The sequence below is a fragment of the Ovis aries genome, chromosome 12 (genome assembly GCF_016772045.2).
Source record: "Ovis aries strain OAR_USU_Benz2616 breed Rambouillet chromosome 12, ARS-UI_Ramb_v3.0, whole genome shotgun sequence".
Lineage (NCBI taxonomy): Eukaryota > Metazoa > Chordata > Mammalia > Artiodactyla > Bovidae > Ovis > Ovis aries.
Genome location: NC_056065.1, coordinates 56,557,285 through 56,576,092, shown reverse-complemented (window position 1 = coordinate 56,576,092; position 18,808 = coordinate 56,557,285). Strand labels below are relative to the sequence as shown.

At 37.1% G+C, this 18,808-nt stretch overlaps 1 protein-coding gene and 1 non-coding gene across 5 annotated transcripts in view; both read left to right on the top strand.

Moving 5' to 3' along the window:
* The window catches only part of COP1 (COP1 E3 ubiquitin ligase), a 231,608-nt gene that overhangs the window by 197,372 nt on the left and 15,428 nt on the right, over positions 1-18,808 (top strand). The gene's annotated exons all lie outside the window — the stretch shown is intronic.
* Positions 7,184-7,324, top strand: LOC114117373 (small Cajal body-specific RNA 3). Its single transcript, XR_003591076.1, has one exon. It is a non-coding gene; the product is annotated as a small Cajal body-specific RNA 3 (non-coding RNA).

Here is an 18,808-nt window from a genome sequence, read left to right as displayed (position 1 = left end):
TTTTAAATATTTTATTTTCCTGTTTATATGCACTGTAATGGAATTTGACCTATATTAGAATGATTATTATAATTTCTTTTTCTCATTAAATCCTTCTTTAAAAATAGTGTTTTTCCTTCTAAAATACACCAGTTTTGAAGAGTAGAATCACAGAAATATTTAAGTGACTTGATTATGGGTTTTATTTTGCTTTTTTAAAAGAAATTTATTGATATTAATTTGAGAGTACATTCTGATTGATGCCATTAGCCTATTAATAATTTTCATTATTACCCCACCATGTTTTAAAGTGTCCAAAATATTTTGAGATGGGAAGAAAATTTAACTTTGGTTTCTGAATGTTTATCTTTTATTTCCTATAAATTTCTATAATATTAGTAGCACCCCACTAGAGTACTCTTGCCTGGAAAATCCCATGGACGGAGGAGCCTTGTAGGCTGCGGTCCATGGGGTCACGAAGAGTTGAACACGACTGAGTGTCTTCACTGTCACTTTTCACTTTCATGCATTGGAGAAGGAAATGACAACCCACTCCAGTGTTCTTGCCTGGAGAATCCCAGGGATGGCGGAGCCTGTTGGGCTGCCATCTATGGGGTCGCACAGAGTCAGACACGACTGAAGCGACTTAGCAACAGCAGCAGCAGTAGAAGGAAAGAGAGTGAATGTTGGATATCATTTCCTTGACTTAAACATTTTTAACAAATACTGCTGGAATTGGTTTCATATGCTGAAGTGTAGACAGTATATTAAAAAAAATTATTCTTTTCTAACTGAATAAAAATATATTTAACAGTTACTTAAAGCAGAGTTAACCAAAGACAGCAACTGTTTGAGAGAAAAGTGTTTCCTGCAGTCTATCCGAGGAAAAGAAATGTGATTTTGTATCTTACTTCCACAGTCCCACGTTAATTTCTATTGTTCTTATGACAGTCTTCTATACTGATGTGATCCTTGTGAAGGTTTGTGCCTTCCATATCTCTTACTCTCTTATATCTTAAATCCCATTTTAGGCAGCATTTCTTCCAAGTAAAGCTATCAGAAGTTGACATTGGCTAGTCCCAGGATGGTAGAAAAATAATTAACTGCTGAACATAGGAATAATTTGATTATGTAGAAAAGTCATTCATTATAATTGCTGTAAAGAAGCCATGTAATTTTGTGCCTGTTTATATTAGTCTTTTTTTTTAATGGATATAAGAAGATCAGCTTCAATGAAAATAGATTTTTCTTTTTGTTTGAACTGTGATAGCCAAGCCAAAAATGAAGACAAGGCAGAAAATAAATCTAAATCATTTGTTTTTAATGACAGAGTATGTACATATTGTTGACAATTAAATAGGTGGTTAGTTATCTTTGTATTTGTCTTCAAGATCTTTGACCCTAATGAAAGTAGGAAGCTTTAGGGATAGATTTTGTATAGAAAGTCAATCTGACTCTAAGTATCTCAGTTGAAAAAGATAATTTAGTATCTAAATCGGTAGTGGGAATGAAATCATCTATTTGAAATTATTTTTCTAATGAAAGTCTCAATATAAATTTAGCCAAGGGCAGGAATTTTAGAAGTGTGAGTAAAATATTTAGGCTATCCACAAATTGTGACATGACCTGATCTTAACAGTTAGGGACTTTCTAATTATTTAGTCTCAAATATTGAGTTTTTCTAAAATTTTGCCAGATTTCTTATATGTAGCTGACAGGTATGAAGACATGCCAATTTGGCATTCTACTTATGAATTGCTGTAGAAATTCCAGTATATAGGCTATTGCTGTGATTTACTATATCATAGAAAATGTTGGATTAATTGTTATGTTTTATTAAGCACAGTTCTGTTCTTTGGCATTTTGTAAATTTAAAATCAAATTTATTCACATATAAAGTTTTAACCATGAAAACTGGAGTCTTACAAAGGTAAAATCCGGTTTTGGTATGTAATCTCAGCACAAATATGAGCTCATTTTCTTTCTAATGTATCTTGAATCCACCATCCATCTCTACTCCTGCTACTCTCCCACTTATCACTAGTTCAAGTTTCGTTGTTCCCTGCAATTACTTCTCAGTAGTACCTGTGCTGCTTAAAATCCTTCAGTAGTGTCCCAGTGGTTATAAAATAAACTCTAAGCTTGATGTGATGTCTAACAACACCCTCCTTCTTCAGACTTCCCACCTACCTTCCCTGTATGGTCACCTGCCACTTGCATAGGCATATTTTATACTTCAGCAACATTGAATTGCTTGTAAATCTTCCAACACTTCTGATGGGTTTTTACGTTTGTTTCTCTGCATTTAAACTTTGTGCCTTTGACCTTGCAGTTCACTGAGCCCAGTTATTCTTTCTTATACCTCTTTTTATCCTATATTGTAATGTCATTAGATTAGAGGTCCTTTCACTAAAGTGCTGGGTTTTGTAATCACAAAAGTAGTAGAGTGTTCATTGAGTGGATAACAGCCATTTGATTGATAACTGCCTAGCCCTACCTTTTGCCCATTGGTGAAATGATTTATATCATATTTAACATCCTTCAGGCTTTTTGAACACTTGATGACAGGGAGCTACTGAGTCACAAGGAAGTCTATTATATTTTTCCTTAACTCAAAATCTTACCAAGTTGACTTTGGTAAAACTTGGTAAAAGAACAAGTTTGGTAAAAGAGCAGCTCTTTTTGCCCCATCACCTCATAAACAGTAAATATCTCTAAATGTGTAATGTTCAAGAACTTGTGGCTCTGCTTAGAGCAAAGATCAACATTTTCTTTATTAATTTTCATTGTGTTAACTTGCTCTTTACTTCCAATTTACTTGACTCCTCTGGGTATAATATAATAATTAATACTTGAATATGTAGACAGGTCAAAAGTGCTGATTTCATGTACTACTTACACTTTCATGAACTAGTTTAAAATATGGGAATAGGAGACTGAAAGAAAAGAGAAGAATAAGGCAATTACTAGTATATGTAAACTACACTAGTGTTTTACATATTCAGTTTTCCATTACATTTTGCTTATTTTAAATTCTTATAGATTTCCACTTGTGAAGTTAACTTAGAACTAACTAAATTTCTGTGAGCCACTAGTGTAATTCAAATACCAGTATGGAATATAATATCTTTTAACCAAATAAATGTATATAATATGGGTAAAAATAGCACCAATAACCTTTACATGTATAATCATGCTTATTGAACTCAAAAGCTGTCATAGGCTAAAAAAGTCTTGTCCTGTTTACCTTGGTATTATGTTGGCCTTGCACTCAGTAAATGAAAACAGACAGACAAACAAGGAAGTCTTTCCTCTCTACCTCCCTCTCCCCAGCCCCCTGACCAAAAGTAGAAAGATGCCGATTTCTCCTTTCCCTTGAGTTCAATATTTATAGACAGGTTCCAGTATCTGTACTAGTGTTTTTCAAGGTATGGTCTACTGGTCATCTGCTTCAGAATTACTAATAACCTGGTGTATGTATTTAACATGCAAATTTCTAAACCCCAGACTTATTAAGCCAGAATTTGAGGGAGAGACCCAGGAACCTCCATTACTTGTTGTTTTTTCTTATGGGATGCATAATTCTCTTTCATTTTATCAACAAAAACCTAGAATTATAGGGTAAAAGATTTTCCATTCCCTCTTTTAATCAGTCTTGCTCTCACCTGTGGAAATGTATAGCGCTCCAACAGTGTTCTCATCTGGGAAACAGGGAAAAGGTGTTTTTAAAGTGTTTCTGACAATGGCCACCAGGGACCTCTTCTTCATCTCCCAGGATTAAGTAGGTACATCTCACACCCTTCCAGGAGCCACATTAGGAGGCCTTCTGAGGTTCCTTTGGAAGTTGGTTACTTCAGAAGCTATAAAGACCAACTAAGTGAGGAACATTGGGTATTGAGGTTCTAGTTGATCTCATTACAAAAATAAAGGCTAGAACATTCTTGTATTGCTTGTGGTAAATCAGGATCTTAAAGCTGGAGTCAAAGATCTGACTCCCAAAGGCACCCTTATGTTTAATCAGCCTGGTTTGACTCAGTGCTTACCAATTTATTATGAAAGATGCAACTCAGAAACAGCCAAATGGGGGAAAGGCAGAGGCAGGAGTGGTGAGGCAAGGGCCTTCCTCCATACCCTCTGGGCAAGCGTCTGAGTGCTGTGAGACACCGAGTTTTGAAGTTTGTTTCTCTTTATTTTCCTTGTAAGTATTTGTTGAATTTCACAAATTAAATTGTATCTAATCTTTTTTGTTCCAATTATTCATCAAAGAAAAGCTGTCTTTCGATGTCATATTTGTTTCATTCATCTCTGCATTTAGTCTCCTCATTCCTGTTCCTTCTCACTCCCTCTCCCCACCATAGATTACTTCTGATCCTGTTATATCTTTACAATCATTTCACAGAGGAATTCAGATGGAGTTAAACATTGCTTGTTACCTTTAATTAACCCAGAAAAGTTTCTTTCAAACTCAGTATTTGTGTGTAACTCCAGCTTGCATATTTGGCCATCATTAAAAATTAGAGGAAAATTTGATAAATATGTTATATGAACTTGTCCATTATTTTATCTTTTTCATTTCAAATACCTTTATCTAATTTAAAGATTATATTTTACCCTCACTATTAAATATGTCCTTAAAAAATCCAATTCTAATTCTAGAAAAAGTATAGTAGAGGAACTGATTCAAAGGTAGCTCAAATCCAAATTTAGTAATAATTAGTTAGGAAGTCAGCCTTTAAAATAGTATAGAGGAATGGTAGACCTGGTTTTTAATTGTTACTCCTCCTCTGCTTCTTTAATGATTCCTATTTCCTCAAGTGTTGGATCTTAGGCATCCTATCTACACTGTTACTTCTGTTCAAGGTTTTCAAGAATCTAGAATAATTCTGTTTGTCCAACCTTATTTCTCTTGTTGTTTTTGTTTGTGTTTTAGCACAAAGCATCTGTTGGGAAGGTTTCTTCATTGTCCCAGACTATTCCCGTTTTTAACCTCTAGACTTGTGCTGATGTTGTTCCTGTGTGTCTGTATTGCCTTGTCTTCCATATTGCCTCTGTCATTTATCTAAATCCTGTCATCCTGTCACAGCTCCAACCCCTGTTTTTCTATCCCTCTCCTATCCATTTCATCTCCCTGGTTTCTGGTTTCTGTGATGGTCCATACTGAATGCACTGTTCAGTTCAGTTGCTCAGTCGTGTCCGACTCTTTGCGATCCCATGAACCACAGCATGCCAGGCCTCCCTGTCCATCACCAACTCCCAGAGTTCACCCACACCCATGTCCGTCAAGTCATTGATGCCATCCAACCGTCTCATCCTCTGTCGATTCCTTCTCCTCCTGCCCTCAATCTTTCCCAGCATCAGGGTCTTTTCAAATGAGTCAGCTCTTCGCATGAGGTGGCCAAAGTATTGGAGTTTCAGCTTCAACATCAGTCCTTCCAATGAACACCCAGGACTAATCTCCTTTAGGATGGACTGGTTGGATCTCCTTGCAGTCCAAGGGACTCTCAAGAGTCTTCTCCAACACCACAGTTCAAAAGCATCAATTCTTCAGCACTCAGCTTTCCTTATAGTCCAACTCTCACATCCATACATGACCACTGGAAAAACCATAGCCTTGACTAGACGGACTTTTGTTGGCAAAGTAATGTCTCTGCTTTTGAATATACTGTCTAGGTTGGTCATAACTTTCCTTCCAAGGAATAAGCGACTTTCAATTTCATGGCTGCAGTCACCATCTGCAGTGATTTTGGAGCCCCCCAAAATAAAGTCAGCCACTATTTCCACTGTTTCCCCATCTATTTGCCATGAAGTGATGAGACCAGATGCCATGATCTTAGTTGTCTGAATGTTGAGCTTTAAGCCAACTTTTTCACTCTCCTCTTTCACTTTCATCAAGAGGCTCTTTAGTTCTTCACTTTCTGCCATAGGTGGTGTCACTGTACCAGCTGCCTTTCAAGTATATTTTTCTCCAAGGTTGTATTTTGTTAGTGTTGCCTTAGTTATATTTCTTGCTTCTAGCTTGAGAGCAAAAAGTATCAACACCAGCAACTGCCATTATAAAAGCTACTTCATTTTCTAGGGAAGTTATAGTTAAGGTAAAATTTAGTCTTAATCTGAAAAGCCTGCATTATATTTTTAATCAGTTTTATAAAATCATAAATCAGATGCTGAAAGTAATACAGTAGTATACTCATATTTGAGAAAACTGCCCTTTAATTGTAAAGAAATTTAGGTTACAGTGTCTTTTTCTGTTATCTTGGCCACACTGCACACAGCATATGGGATCTTAGTTCGCTGACCAGGGATTGAACCCTTGGCCCCTGCATTTGAAGTTCAGAGTCATAACCACTGGACCACGTGAGAAGTCCCAGTTACAGTGTTTCAGTGAGAATAACTACCACTTGTTTTTTTGGTGCCTGAAATATGCAAGTTCTTTTTTGGTTAGGTAGGTTACTGTGTTTTCTTTGAATCACCATAAAAATTCTCTGAAATTCTTAAGATTATCTGTTTTATAGTTGAAGAAATTGAATTTCTAGGAGGATTGACCAGTACTATGGCAGAACCAAAATGCAGGTCTAGTTCTCCTTGTCTTAAGTTAACTACTGTTTCTACTTCGTTACATGGTATCCCTAAAATAATACAGAACTCTTGGAACAGCTTTGCCAGAGTACCCTGGAGGAATTTATCCAATAGCACCCTTAGAAATGTTCCATGCTCAGAAGCTCTCCTTTATATTAATCAGCAATAAAGAGTCATTTTTCCCTGTCAGATATGCCACTGTAAGCACATTGTTCTCAGACTTTATTCAGAAGAGCTGTCAAGAGGTATTGATACACGAGAGAAGTTGTCTAGTGTGGCTAGGAAAATTAAGTTGATAAGAGCTCCTTGGCGAGAAGGGAGAAGACTTTGGAACGCCTTTGGAATGAAGGAAGGGTAGTGAAAATGATGTGATATTTTTGTGTATCTCACTTCTCTCTCCCTTGTACATGTTTTTTATAACCTTTTCTTGCTGAGTAAGGGTCATTTTGAACTTGTATGCTAAGTATACCTTCTTAATTGTTCTTTTTCTCTTCTCTGAATCATGGTTGGTTGTTCTATAACTCATTTCAATGTATTGAAGTGTATTTAAATGGGGATTTGATGCAGTTGGAAGTTGATGTAGAAAAGACTGGATAACAAAAGGCTTCTTAATAATGAGACACAGTAAAATGGAACCTGCAGCAACCAACCCTGTAGACAAATGAAAAAATGCCTTTTGTCTACAAATTGCAGTGATCCTACATTAACATGGAGGTCTCTGTCTGACTTAGCACAGCTGGCTGTGTCTGATCGTTCCCCTCCATACAGCCTTTAAAACCAGCACTTCTAAGTACTGCTTTCCTTGCCATTTTGTTTCTATCTGCTAATTAAGTGTACTAGATTATTAATAGACTACCAGGTGAGATTACTTCTGCATCCATCTTAACCAGTGATGGAGGTGTATTACAGTTTTAAAGATAGATTCTTTTTTTGTTTGATTAAGAAAACTACAACCAGGAAATAGAATGAACACAGAAAAGTGATTTTTCTGAGGGACCATATTGGCTTAACTAATCCAGGGTTATCAGTAAAGGTCAGTCAATATTTTGGATATGAAGAAACTATTCAGAGTTAGCTTCCATGAATCATTAAGAATTGATTTGTCATTAAGAAAGTGATTTTTCCAAAATACAGTTTATGTAATCTTGTAAGTCTATAACTAAATTTCAGGAATGACTGTTTCATGGGAGAGCTTGCTACTGAGTATTAGCTTAGTACTAAACTTGAAATCTAAATTTTGAGTGCTAAATTTTTCATTGTGTGTGTTCTGCAGTAAGTTGTGGGGAGGGGTATGGGAACAGGGGAAAGAACTGTGGTGGCATTTCTAATACATTGAGGTGTGATATATAGCATCAGGGTATGCAAGCCACTGTTGGGTTTGTTTGTAACTAATTGTGTGAGAACCCTTGTTTGTGGCTCTGAAATCCCAAATCTGTTATTCTAACTGATTCTTGTATCAGACCATTATTGAATAAGGAGTCTTATTTTTGTAGGCTCTTTAGAAGTCCTCGGTCTACAGTTCAATGAACCATTTCATGATTTTTTTACTCACTTATTTTTGCTCTGTTTCTTTGCATGATAAATTCAAATCTAGATTCAAGACCTAGATTATAACCTTAGTTATAATCTATAACTAAGAATCATGAACACAAATATTATTCAGATCTAATTCAAAAGGGAAAAGAATGCCTTATGACTGAACCTGTCTAAACATATGTTTACACATATATTTGAGAGGTATCCCCACCCCTCTTTATTTACTTTCTAGGATATCTCAGCCAAGGCCATTGTGTATGTGTGTGAGTGTGTGTATGCATGTCACATCTTTATTCATTCATCTCTTGATAGACAATTAGGTTGCTTCCATATCTTGACTATTGTAAATAATGCTGCAGTGAACATGGTTGGGGGGGTGGTCATATGTGTTTTTTTGTCCTTCAGGAATATACTTAGAAGTGGAATTGCTAAATCATATGATAATTAAATTGTTAAATTTTTTTTTGAGGAACCTCTGTACTGTTTTCCATAGTACCTAGACCAATTTACATCCCCATCAACTGTGTAGGAGGGTTCCCATTCCTTCACATCCTTGCCAACAATTATTATTTGTTTTGCACTGGGTCTTACTTGTGGCATGTGGAGTCTAGTTCCCTGACCAGGACTGAACATGGGTCCCCTGTATTGGAAGAGCAGAGTCTTAGCCATTGGACCACCAGGGAAGTCCTGTTATTTGCTCTCTTTTTAATAATAGCTATTCTGATAGGTATGAGGTGATATTTCACTGTGATTTTTATTTTTAGTTTCTTGATGACTAGTGTTTATATCTTTTTATGTGTCTGTTTGCCATTTTTACGTCATCTTTGGAAAAATGTAAATTCAAGTATGCTGTCCATTTCTTAATCAGGTTGTTTGGTATTTTTTTCAGTGTTGCGTTGTATAATATAAAGATTAGGTCTTAATAGAAAGCAAGTAAGTTGAAGGTAGGGAGGAAATACGATAATATGGTGACTCTGGTATAGGTAGGTAGGTGATTCCTGCCTTCCTGGTGTGTGTATGTGTGTGTGTGTGTGTTTCTGCCTGTACACACATATTTTTCCAAACAGACATGAGACATGACTTTTTACTACTTTGAAATTTGAGTAATTTCTTACTGTATTAAGTTAGACTTTCAAAATGGCAAAACATCTTAAAAGAAACCCTATAAAGAAATTATACTACTAGACCAATATATATATATATGTGCATGGCCATATTCCCAGAGAGAGAAGCAGGTTATACCAAATTATGTTTAAAGAATGCTAATTTTCACATTTGTTTGGTAGAGACAGATTCCAGTGGTAAAAATTTAGTGAGCTACTATTTTGTATTGATATTCATGATCACCTTAGGCTCTTTTATCATTAGGTAAAATCTGAATTTCACACACACTTATGTCTGATGCTGCTCTCACTGTGATTAATGCTACTTTTTCTTAAATCTAATCATGAAGTATAGGGATTTCTAGCACCTAGAATACCATCTCCTTGCCCTAAAAATATCAGGTACATCTTGTCTTAGAATGATAGTAAAGAATTTTCAACATTAATGAATACTTTCATTATTTATTTAGGAAACTCATTTATAAAGCTTAAGAATTTTAGATTTGAAAATGTAATAAGCCAACCAATGAAGAAGTTCTTTTGATTAGCAGTGTAATTCATTTCCTCCTATTAGGTAAATTAGTTGTAAGAGTAGGTATTTGTTTGAATGAATCAAAAAAAGTTAAAGTGTGATGAAGGTAATATATTTTATTAAAACAATAATGCTTTATTCTGTTAATCGTACATTATGACTATATTTTTCTATTCATAATAGTCCTTATAGTTTGGGATTAAAAAGGGACCCAGTATCATCCTACGCAAGGATACCAGTGGGGAGGAAAGAGAGGATTTGTGTTTAACTGAGTAGTCTTGAAAGCATTCCTTTATGACAGATAAACTCTAATCTCCAAGATCTTAAATTGGGTTGGCAGGGTGGCTATTAGCCTGGCACAGCCACTGCATATGCTGACTATGGTATACTTCCTTCCACCTTATTTCTGTGGCCAAGTCCTTCTCTCAGATGGTATTTTACTTGAAATTTTGTATATTATTAAAAATATATAAAAATATATATAAATATAATAATTTTATGTATTATTATACTTGAAATTATACTTATGGTTAGGAATCTAGGCATATGAGATTTGAGGTGTAATATCCGTATATAATGTCTGAGAGCTGAGGTTCTCCCATACATATCAAATGCTCACCTATGACCCTTTTCTCCTCCTAAGTTAGTAGATTCAAGTCATGGCCAGTCATGTGATAAACTTAACAAACCAATATGCCTAAACCCCAGATTACCATATTTTATGAGTCTCCACGTACTGACTCATGGCTTTGCTATTTCATAAATGTGTGTATGGCTTTGAACAAGTTATTAAGTGTCTCTAAGACCATGTTTTATTCTTTTTAAATTGAGGATAAAAGTATTATCTCTTATCTTCCTCTGTGGATTGGTATTTGCATTAAGTGAAATACATAGTCCTTAATACAGTAACTGGCCTGTGCTGCTGCTGCTGCTAAGTCGCTTCAGTCGTGTCTGACTCTGTGCGACCCCGTAGACGGCAGCCCACCAGGCTCCAACATCCCTGGGATTCTCCAGGCAAGAACACTGGAGTGGGTTGCTATTTCCTTCTCCAGTGCATGAAAGTGAAAAGTGAAAGTGAGGTTGCTCAGCCATCTCCGACTCTTTGTGACCCCATGGACTGTAGCCTACCAGGCTTTTCCGTCCATGAGATTTTCCAGGCTAGAGTACTGGAGTGGGATGCCATCGCCTTCTCCGGTAGTTCTCAACAATTAGTTATGTGATGATGATAGAATTTTTTTTCATTGTTTCTATAAGATAGTAAAATGAGACAGTAAGACAGTTGTAAAATGAGAACTTTGGGGTCTAAGAAAACAAATTTTATTAATTGTCTGTCTTGAAAACACAGTTCAAACAATTAATTCACTCAGTTTTAGATCCTTTATAGAATGCAGGGAAGGCTGACTGTTAACATTTTCATTTAAAGAGCAGGACCTCTTATTGATAGATTGTGTTTTTGTATTAATTCTCTCTTAGACATATTTACATATTTTTTACTAAGTCATTTCTGAAAAACCACAGGCTGAAAGAAAGGTCAGGGTCAAAAGAAACTGTTTGATTTACCAATGGCACTTATTTAAAAACCACTGGAGATCATCTTGGAGCCGGTGTTTGCCTATATTTGTGTGGGCTCTCACATGCTACCCACATGCAGCATAGACAAATGTCTATATTAAGATAAGTGATCACTCTGGGCAAACTGGGAGACTCTCTTGATGAATCAGATCCAAACAAAAGTGAAATGGGTATAACTCCCAAATCCAAAAGCAGTAGAAACTTAATAAAAGAGAACCTCTGTAAGCGGGTTTTAATGGAAGAATGATTGTGCCTGTCAAGAAATCCACTACAGCTCAATAAGACGAAGCAATGAAGTGTTAGCACTTTGAATATTTTCTCTCTTTGTATATAAATCAGAGGCTACCATAGGAAAGTATATAACTGCCTTGGGATGATATGAAGGAAATAATAAAAGAGTGCAAAGATTGGAGAATTGAATAATACCACTTAACAGAACATTGATGGAAGAGAGCCTCCTCAGAATCTCTGCATATCATCATATTTGCATTTCATCTCACGGGAAAGGAAGGGGATGTTCATAAGGCAACTATGGGTCATGCTTAAACAGAAAAACTGAAAGGGCAAATTCATTTGAAACTTTTTCTAGTAAACCCACTTACAGAGGTTCTCTTTTATCAAGTTTCTATTGTTTTTGGATCTCAGAATTATATCCATTTCACTTGGGTTTGGATCTGATTCATCGAGAGTCTCGCAGTTTGCCCAGAGTGATCATTTACCTTGACATGAGATACTGATCAATACTGCACATGGGCTGTAGGATCCTGAATGAAAATCAAATTCAGCTACACACAGAGTCCATGAACTCCTGCATGAGGACAAAAGCCATTTTAATTTTTTTTTAAATTTATTTTGGCTGCGCCTACACCATGTGGGTTCTCAGTTCCCTGACCAGGGAAAGCCATTTTAATTTTCAAGATGAATTTTGAATACAGATATTAACCACCCTCTCACCCCACCTCAAAGAAAGGAAAAAAATGAGGCAAAAACCTCCAACTTTTATTTCTGTGTTTATAAGCTTGGTATGAAAAGAGCCTGAAGTGTGAATGGTCTTTTATTTGCCATGACACTGCAGTCATACTTGAAATTAACACTCTTTGAGCAACAAGAAACAAGACGAAAAGCAGAGACGTTACTTTGCCAACAAAGGTCAATCTTGTCAAAGCTATGGTTTTTCCAGTAGTCATGGATGGATGTAAGAGTTGGACTATAAAGAAAGCTGAGCGCCAAAGAACTGATGCTTTTAAACTGTGGTGTTGGAGAAGACTCTTGAGAGTCCCCTGAACAGCAAGGAGATCCAACCAGTCTGTCCTAAAGGAAATCAGTTCTAAATATTCATTGGAAGGACTGATGCTGAAGCTGAAACTCCAATATTTTGGCCACCTGCTGCGAAGAACTGGCTCATTGGAAAAGACCCTGATGCTGGGAAAGATTGAAGGCAGGAGGAGAAGGGGATGACAGAGGATGAGATGGTTGGATGGCATCACTGACTCGATGGACATGAGTTTGAGTAAGCTCTGGGAGTTGGTGATGGGCAGGGAAGCCTGGCGTGCTGCGATTCATGGGGTCGCAAAGAGTTGGACATGACTGAGTGACTGAACTGAACTGAAAAAAAGATATCTCTGTTTATAAGAAAGAAAATACCAAATAAGACATGAGCCTCTGTGGAAAGAATATTAAGGAATTGACAGATACAATGAAGATTGTAATGTGCCAGATTGTTTTTATTGTTTTGTGGTTGTTATTGTTTAAAGCCTACCTATCTCAAATTTTTATATAGTTCTTTCTTCGTATATATATTTAATATTTGTCTTAAAGATATATATTTGTATATATATCTCTCTATCTTTAAGGTAGACTATTCAGCCATCCTCCCCACTGTTCTGTCCTCTAGGGAACTGTATTTGCAGGTACTGTATGTTGTACATACGGATTTATCTTTGTCATTATGTCAGCTGCTTTTCTAAAGGATTTAAATGAATGTTCAGTTTTAACTTAGTGAACACTTCAGTAAGAAGATTCAGTGCTTGTAGGACAGACCACTTACAATAATTTTTGCTGGTGATCTCAGTGGCGCCTCTTGTTTTGGAGGACAGATGTGATAGTATTTCAGTGTACTTCACATTTGCTGTGTCACTAATAGTGTTCTATTGAGACTCGATTTTAAAGATACTGTGTCTGGGCATTTTTTGCCCCTAGAAAAGATCTTTGAGGAACTTTCTTTCCTTAGTTTTACAACACAGACCATAAAGTTGTTTGTGGGGAGAAAATGTTTCTGAAATTTTTGAGATCCTTAATTTGGCAAGGTTGTGCTTTTAATTTAAACATCTCAAGGGTGGGTGGCAGTGTGTGTCATTTCTAACTCCTGTCTTAGGGTAGTGTTGTGATTTGGATTACTGGAATCAGGTTACTAGGTTTCCTTCCTTGAGACTGTAAATATCAGCTCCAAAGATTTGTTGGTTGGTTGGTTTAGTCACTAAGTTGTGTCCAACTCTTGTGACCTCATAGACTGCCTGCCAGGCTCCTCTGTCCATGGGATTCTCCAGGCAGGAATACTGGAGTGAGTTGCCATTTCCTTCTCCAGGGGATCTTCCCAACCCAGGAGTTGAACCAGGGTCTCCTGCATTGTAGGCATTTTCTTTACCAACTGAGCAGTGAAGGAAGCCCCAAAGCTTTGAGTGGGGGTGGGGGGTTGGGTAACTAACTTTTTATGCCTCAGTTTCCTCTTCTATGAAATCAGAATTTGGTATCTTCTACATAATATTTAGGAATAAGATTAGAAAATACATAGAAAGTACTGAGATAGGTGGGAAACTCAAGGTAAATGATAAATAATAAATGTTCTGTCATCTTCAATATTATATACATTAATTGACATAGCTAGACAACTATTTGTTTTTCATTGATCAGATATTAATTTTGCAACATGCAAAACATATTCTCTGCATTTAAGTGATTTATAACCTAGTAAACACAAAATATTTATAAACAAATAACTGTGGTATAAGCTTGAATAAAAGAAATCCTTAAAAAAGAATTATCCCAGAAAATATTGGCCCTGGAAGGGAGAGATTACTTCTAATAGGGAGAATTTTTAAAGACTTTTTGAAGATATTGGCTTCTGTGCTGGTCTTCATAAATACTAAAAGAGTTTCAGAAAGCTAAGACAATGGAAAGCCCATAACTGGACAGAAGACTGTGAACCTGCATCTGGTTACCACCAGATGCAATAAGTTTTATCTGAATTCAAAATCATCACGAGATCCCGGTGTTGTTATTCCCTGTCGTCAATGGTTTCAGTCTGTGTGGTGCTTCAATAAAATTTACTGAATGTTTCAAAAAAAAAAAAATCATCACTTAGAAATCTTTTTACGTTACATACTTTTGAGGTCTGTCTGATGTCTGTTTAAAGTGAAATAGAGGTTCAGAGAGGTTAACTGATTTACCCAAGACAACACAACCAAATAAGGAGTACTAGAGTTGGAAATTGAACCCACGTCTACCTGACTCCAAAATGCATATTCTTTCTGCTACACTGCCTTCCATGTAGTTAGAGGAAAGTGTGAACAAAGATGTTGATGAGGGAAACTGCAATGCAAGTGTGGAACAGTTTTAATAGAGTAGTACACGTAAAAAGGTGGGTGGTGGTTGTGGTTTAGTCTCTAAATCGTATCTGACTCTTGCGACTCCATGGACTGTAACCTTCAGTCTCCTCTGTCCATGGGATTAGAACCTCTATTGGGGAATGAGGCCAGAGAGGTACCAGAGTACACAGTCTAGAGTAACACAAGGAAAAGAAGTTTGGGTTCTCTTCTGTAGGGATTAGTAAGCTCCTAAAGCCCTGTGTACCAGGAGATGAGCTTATCCCATGAGAATATTTTTGTAGCAGTGTATAGAATGCATTGTAATGAGAGGAGATTAGAAGTAGAGAGTTCAGTTAGGTTATTAAATAATTTAATCAGTATTTTCCTACATTTAATTTCCTTTTAAAAATGATAAAGTTGCCCTCACATGTTATAAGCTTGTTTATTTAAAGGTATTTCAATATAATTCACTTCAAAAAAATCTTTTGAGCTGTCCTGAAGATACAGTTATTATCTCCCACCTAGAGATGGTAAATGGATAGTGATAGATGACTACAAATGGTACGAAAATAATAAACATTATGGTGAAGCCACTATCATATTCTGAGAGTGGGATAATGGACATTTTTTTTCTCTCTGTGGAAGCAATTTGGTGAGGTCCCCTGTCACCTAGGAGATGAGGGAAAACTTTTTCCAGAAGCTTCTGTTAAAATGAAGTTCTAGAAGATGAGGTAGCTCCAGGGACTTTTGCAGAGGTTTTGAACATTAGGTAGAGCTGTTTCTGAGGTCACCAGTACCGTTGTGTTGTTCAATTGCTAAGTTATGTCCAACTCTGTGTAACCCCAGGACAGGAGGAGAAGGGGATGACAAAGGATGAGATGGCTGGATGGCCTCACCAACTCAACAGACATGAGTTTGCTCATTTTCTTGTCCATTAAGTGGGTGATGCTGTCTAACCATCTCATCCTCTGCTCCCCCCTTCTCCTTTTGCCTTCAAACTTCCCCAGCCTCAGTGTTTGTTCCAATGAATCAGCTCTTCACATCAAGTGGTCAGAGTATTGGAACTTTAACAACAGTCCTTCCAGTGAATATTCAGGATTGATTTCCTCTAGGATTGACTGGTTTGATTTCCTTTCAAGCCCAAGGGACTCTCAAGAGTCTTCTCTAGCACCACAGTTCGAAAGCATCAATTCTTTGGTGCTCAGCCTTCTTAGCAGTCCAATTCTCGCATCCATACACGACAACTGATAAAACCATAGCTTTGAGCATACAGACCTTTGTGGGCAAAGTGATGTCTCTGCTTCTAAATACACTGTCTAGGTCTGTCATAGCTTTCTTTCCAAGGAGCAAGTGTCTTTTCATTTCATGATTGCAGCCACCATCCGCAGTGATTTTTGGAGCCCAACAAAATAAAATCTTTCACTGCTTGCACTTTTCCACTTCTGTTTGCCATGAAGTGATGGGACCTGATGCCATGATCTCAGTTTTCTGAATATTAAGCTTCAAGCCAGCGTTTTCACTCTGCTCTTTCACCCTCATCAAGAGGCTGTTAGTTCCTCTTCACTCTCTGCCTTTAGAGTGATATCATCTGCATATCTGAGGTTGTTGGTATTTCTCCCAGCCATCTTGATTCCAGCTTGTGATTCATCCAGTATGGTGTTTTGTATGATGTACTCTGCATATAAGTTAAATAAGCAGGGTGGCCATATACAGCGTTGTTATATTCCTTTCCCAGTCTTTGGGACCCCATGGACTGTAGCCCACCAGGCTCTCCTGTCCATGGGATTTTCCAGGCGAGAATACTGGAGTAGACTGCCATTTCCTCCTCCATTGAATCTTCCTGACCCAGAGATCAAACCCAAGTCTTCTGCTTGGGCAGGCGGATTCGTTACCACTGAGCCACCTGGGAAGCAAGAATTCACCAATACCATCTAATGCCCAAATCTAATAACATACTATTGAACAATTTCTTCATTTTCTCATGATTTTTGGACACTTCTGACTATCTTTTCTTTTTGGGAAAAAAAACCTCGCTCACTTAGAAGCAGTTCCTTATACGATGTATGCTATATGCCAGATACATTAAGTGTCTCATTTGGTCATAAAAACAACTCACTTAGCTCAGTTTTCTTCCCACTCCACCCCTCTCCTTTGCTTTTTCCTTCCATTACCTCTGTGAGCTCAGTTTTCATTAGCTTAGTTTTATTTGATATTTGAAGAGACTGAGAGTCAGAGAGGTTTGGTAACTTGTCCAGGATGACATAGTTTGGAAATGTTAGAGCTTTGAATTCAAGTGTTTCTGACCACAATGTCCATGTTTATTCCACTCTGCCATTTTCACTCTATATAGCATAATTTGCCTGCATATTTTGTTAATTTGATTTTAGAGATAGAGATTTAGGTCCATTTCATTCAGAAGGCCAATCACTAACATGTCCCAGAACTCAGAAGTGAATTCTGTGGAGGTGCTTTATTTTATAAGAGAAGCTCAAAGACCTCTCTGAGGTGATCAGGGGACTTAGAATTGAGTATAAAGTACAGTTTGTCACTTTTACAAACATGAGATCCCAAATTGTGGGTAGAGTTGTTTGATATCCTGAAATCAAACAAGAAAAGAATCAGCTGATAGAAAATTCACATTTCCTTACATCTTAAGAAAGCTTTGCCATACAATAGAACTTCACAGTAATGGTGCTAATTTATCTGGAAAGATTTCACATCTAATCATTTCTAATCATAGTAATTACTCAGAACAGAGAGGTGGGAGACACTCACTTTTCCTCTTTTCTTCTGTACTGTTTGTTTGGATTCTTACCACACATTCTACCTATTCAAGTAAACAAATTTCTTATTTTAAGAAAGAATCAACAGTGCCTAAAGAATAGCACATTACTGTCCCCATTTCTCAATCCAGCAGACTCGCTAGACTCTCTTACCAGTTTTAACTATGTACTTCTACATGTTACGGATTTTTTTATGTATACAATAATATGATCCACAAGTAAAGTTTAATCTACCTTCCCAGTTTTGGTACCTTGGTACATTTTGTTCATTTAGGCTTATTCCAATGGCCAGGTACTTTAGTAGAATATTAAATAGAGGTTTTGATATCTGGCATCCTTATCCTGTTACTTGCCAGAGGGAAAACTTGATTATGTCACTATTACATATGATTTCTACTTTAGGATTTTTGTAGATACCCTTATTAAGAAGTTTCATTTTCAGTTGTCAAGTTTTCTTGTCATTCAGTTCAGTTCAGTTCAGTTCAGTCACTCAGTCATGTCCGACTCTTGGCAACCCCATGAATTACAGCACGACAGGCCTCCCTGTCCATCACCAACTCCCGGAGTTCACTCAGACTCATGTCCATCAAGTCAGTGATGTCATCCAGCCATCTTATCCTCTGTCGTCCCCTTCTCCTCCTGCCCCCAATCCCTCCCGGCATCAGAGTCTTTTCCGATGAGTCAACTCTTCACATGAGATGGCAAAGTATTGGAGTTTCAGCTCTAGCATCATTCCTTCCAAAGAACACCCAGGACTGATCTCCTTTAGAATGGACTGGTTGGATCTCCTTGCAGTCCAAGAGACTCTCAAGAGTCTTCTCCAACACCACAGTTCAAAAGCATCAATTCTTCCAACCCAGCATTTCTCATGATATACTCTGCATAGAAGTTAAATAAGCAGGGTGACAATATACAGCCTTGACGTACTCCTTTTCCTATTCGGAACCAGTCTGTTGTTCCATGTCCACTTCTGACTGTTGCTTCCTGACCTGCATGTAGGTTTCTCAAGAGGCAGGTCAGGTGGTCTGGTATTCCCATCTCTCTCAGAATTTTCCAGTTTATTGTGGTCCACACAGTCAAAGGCTTTGACATAGTCAATAAAGCAGAAATAGATGTTTTTCTGGAACTCTCTTGCTTTTTCGA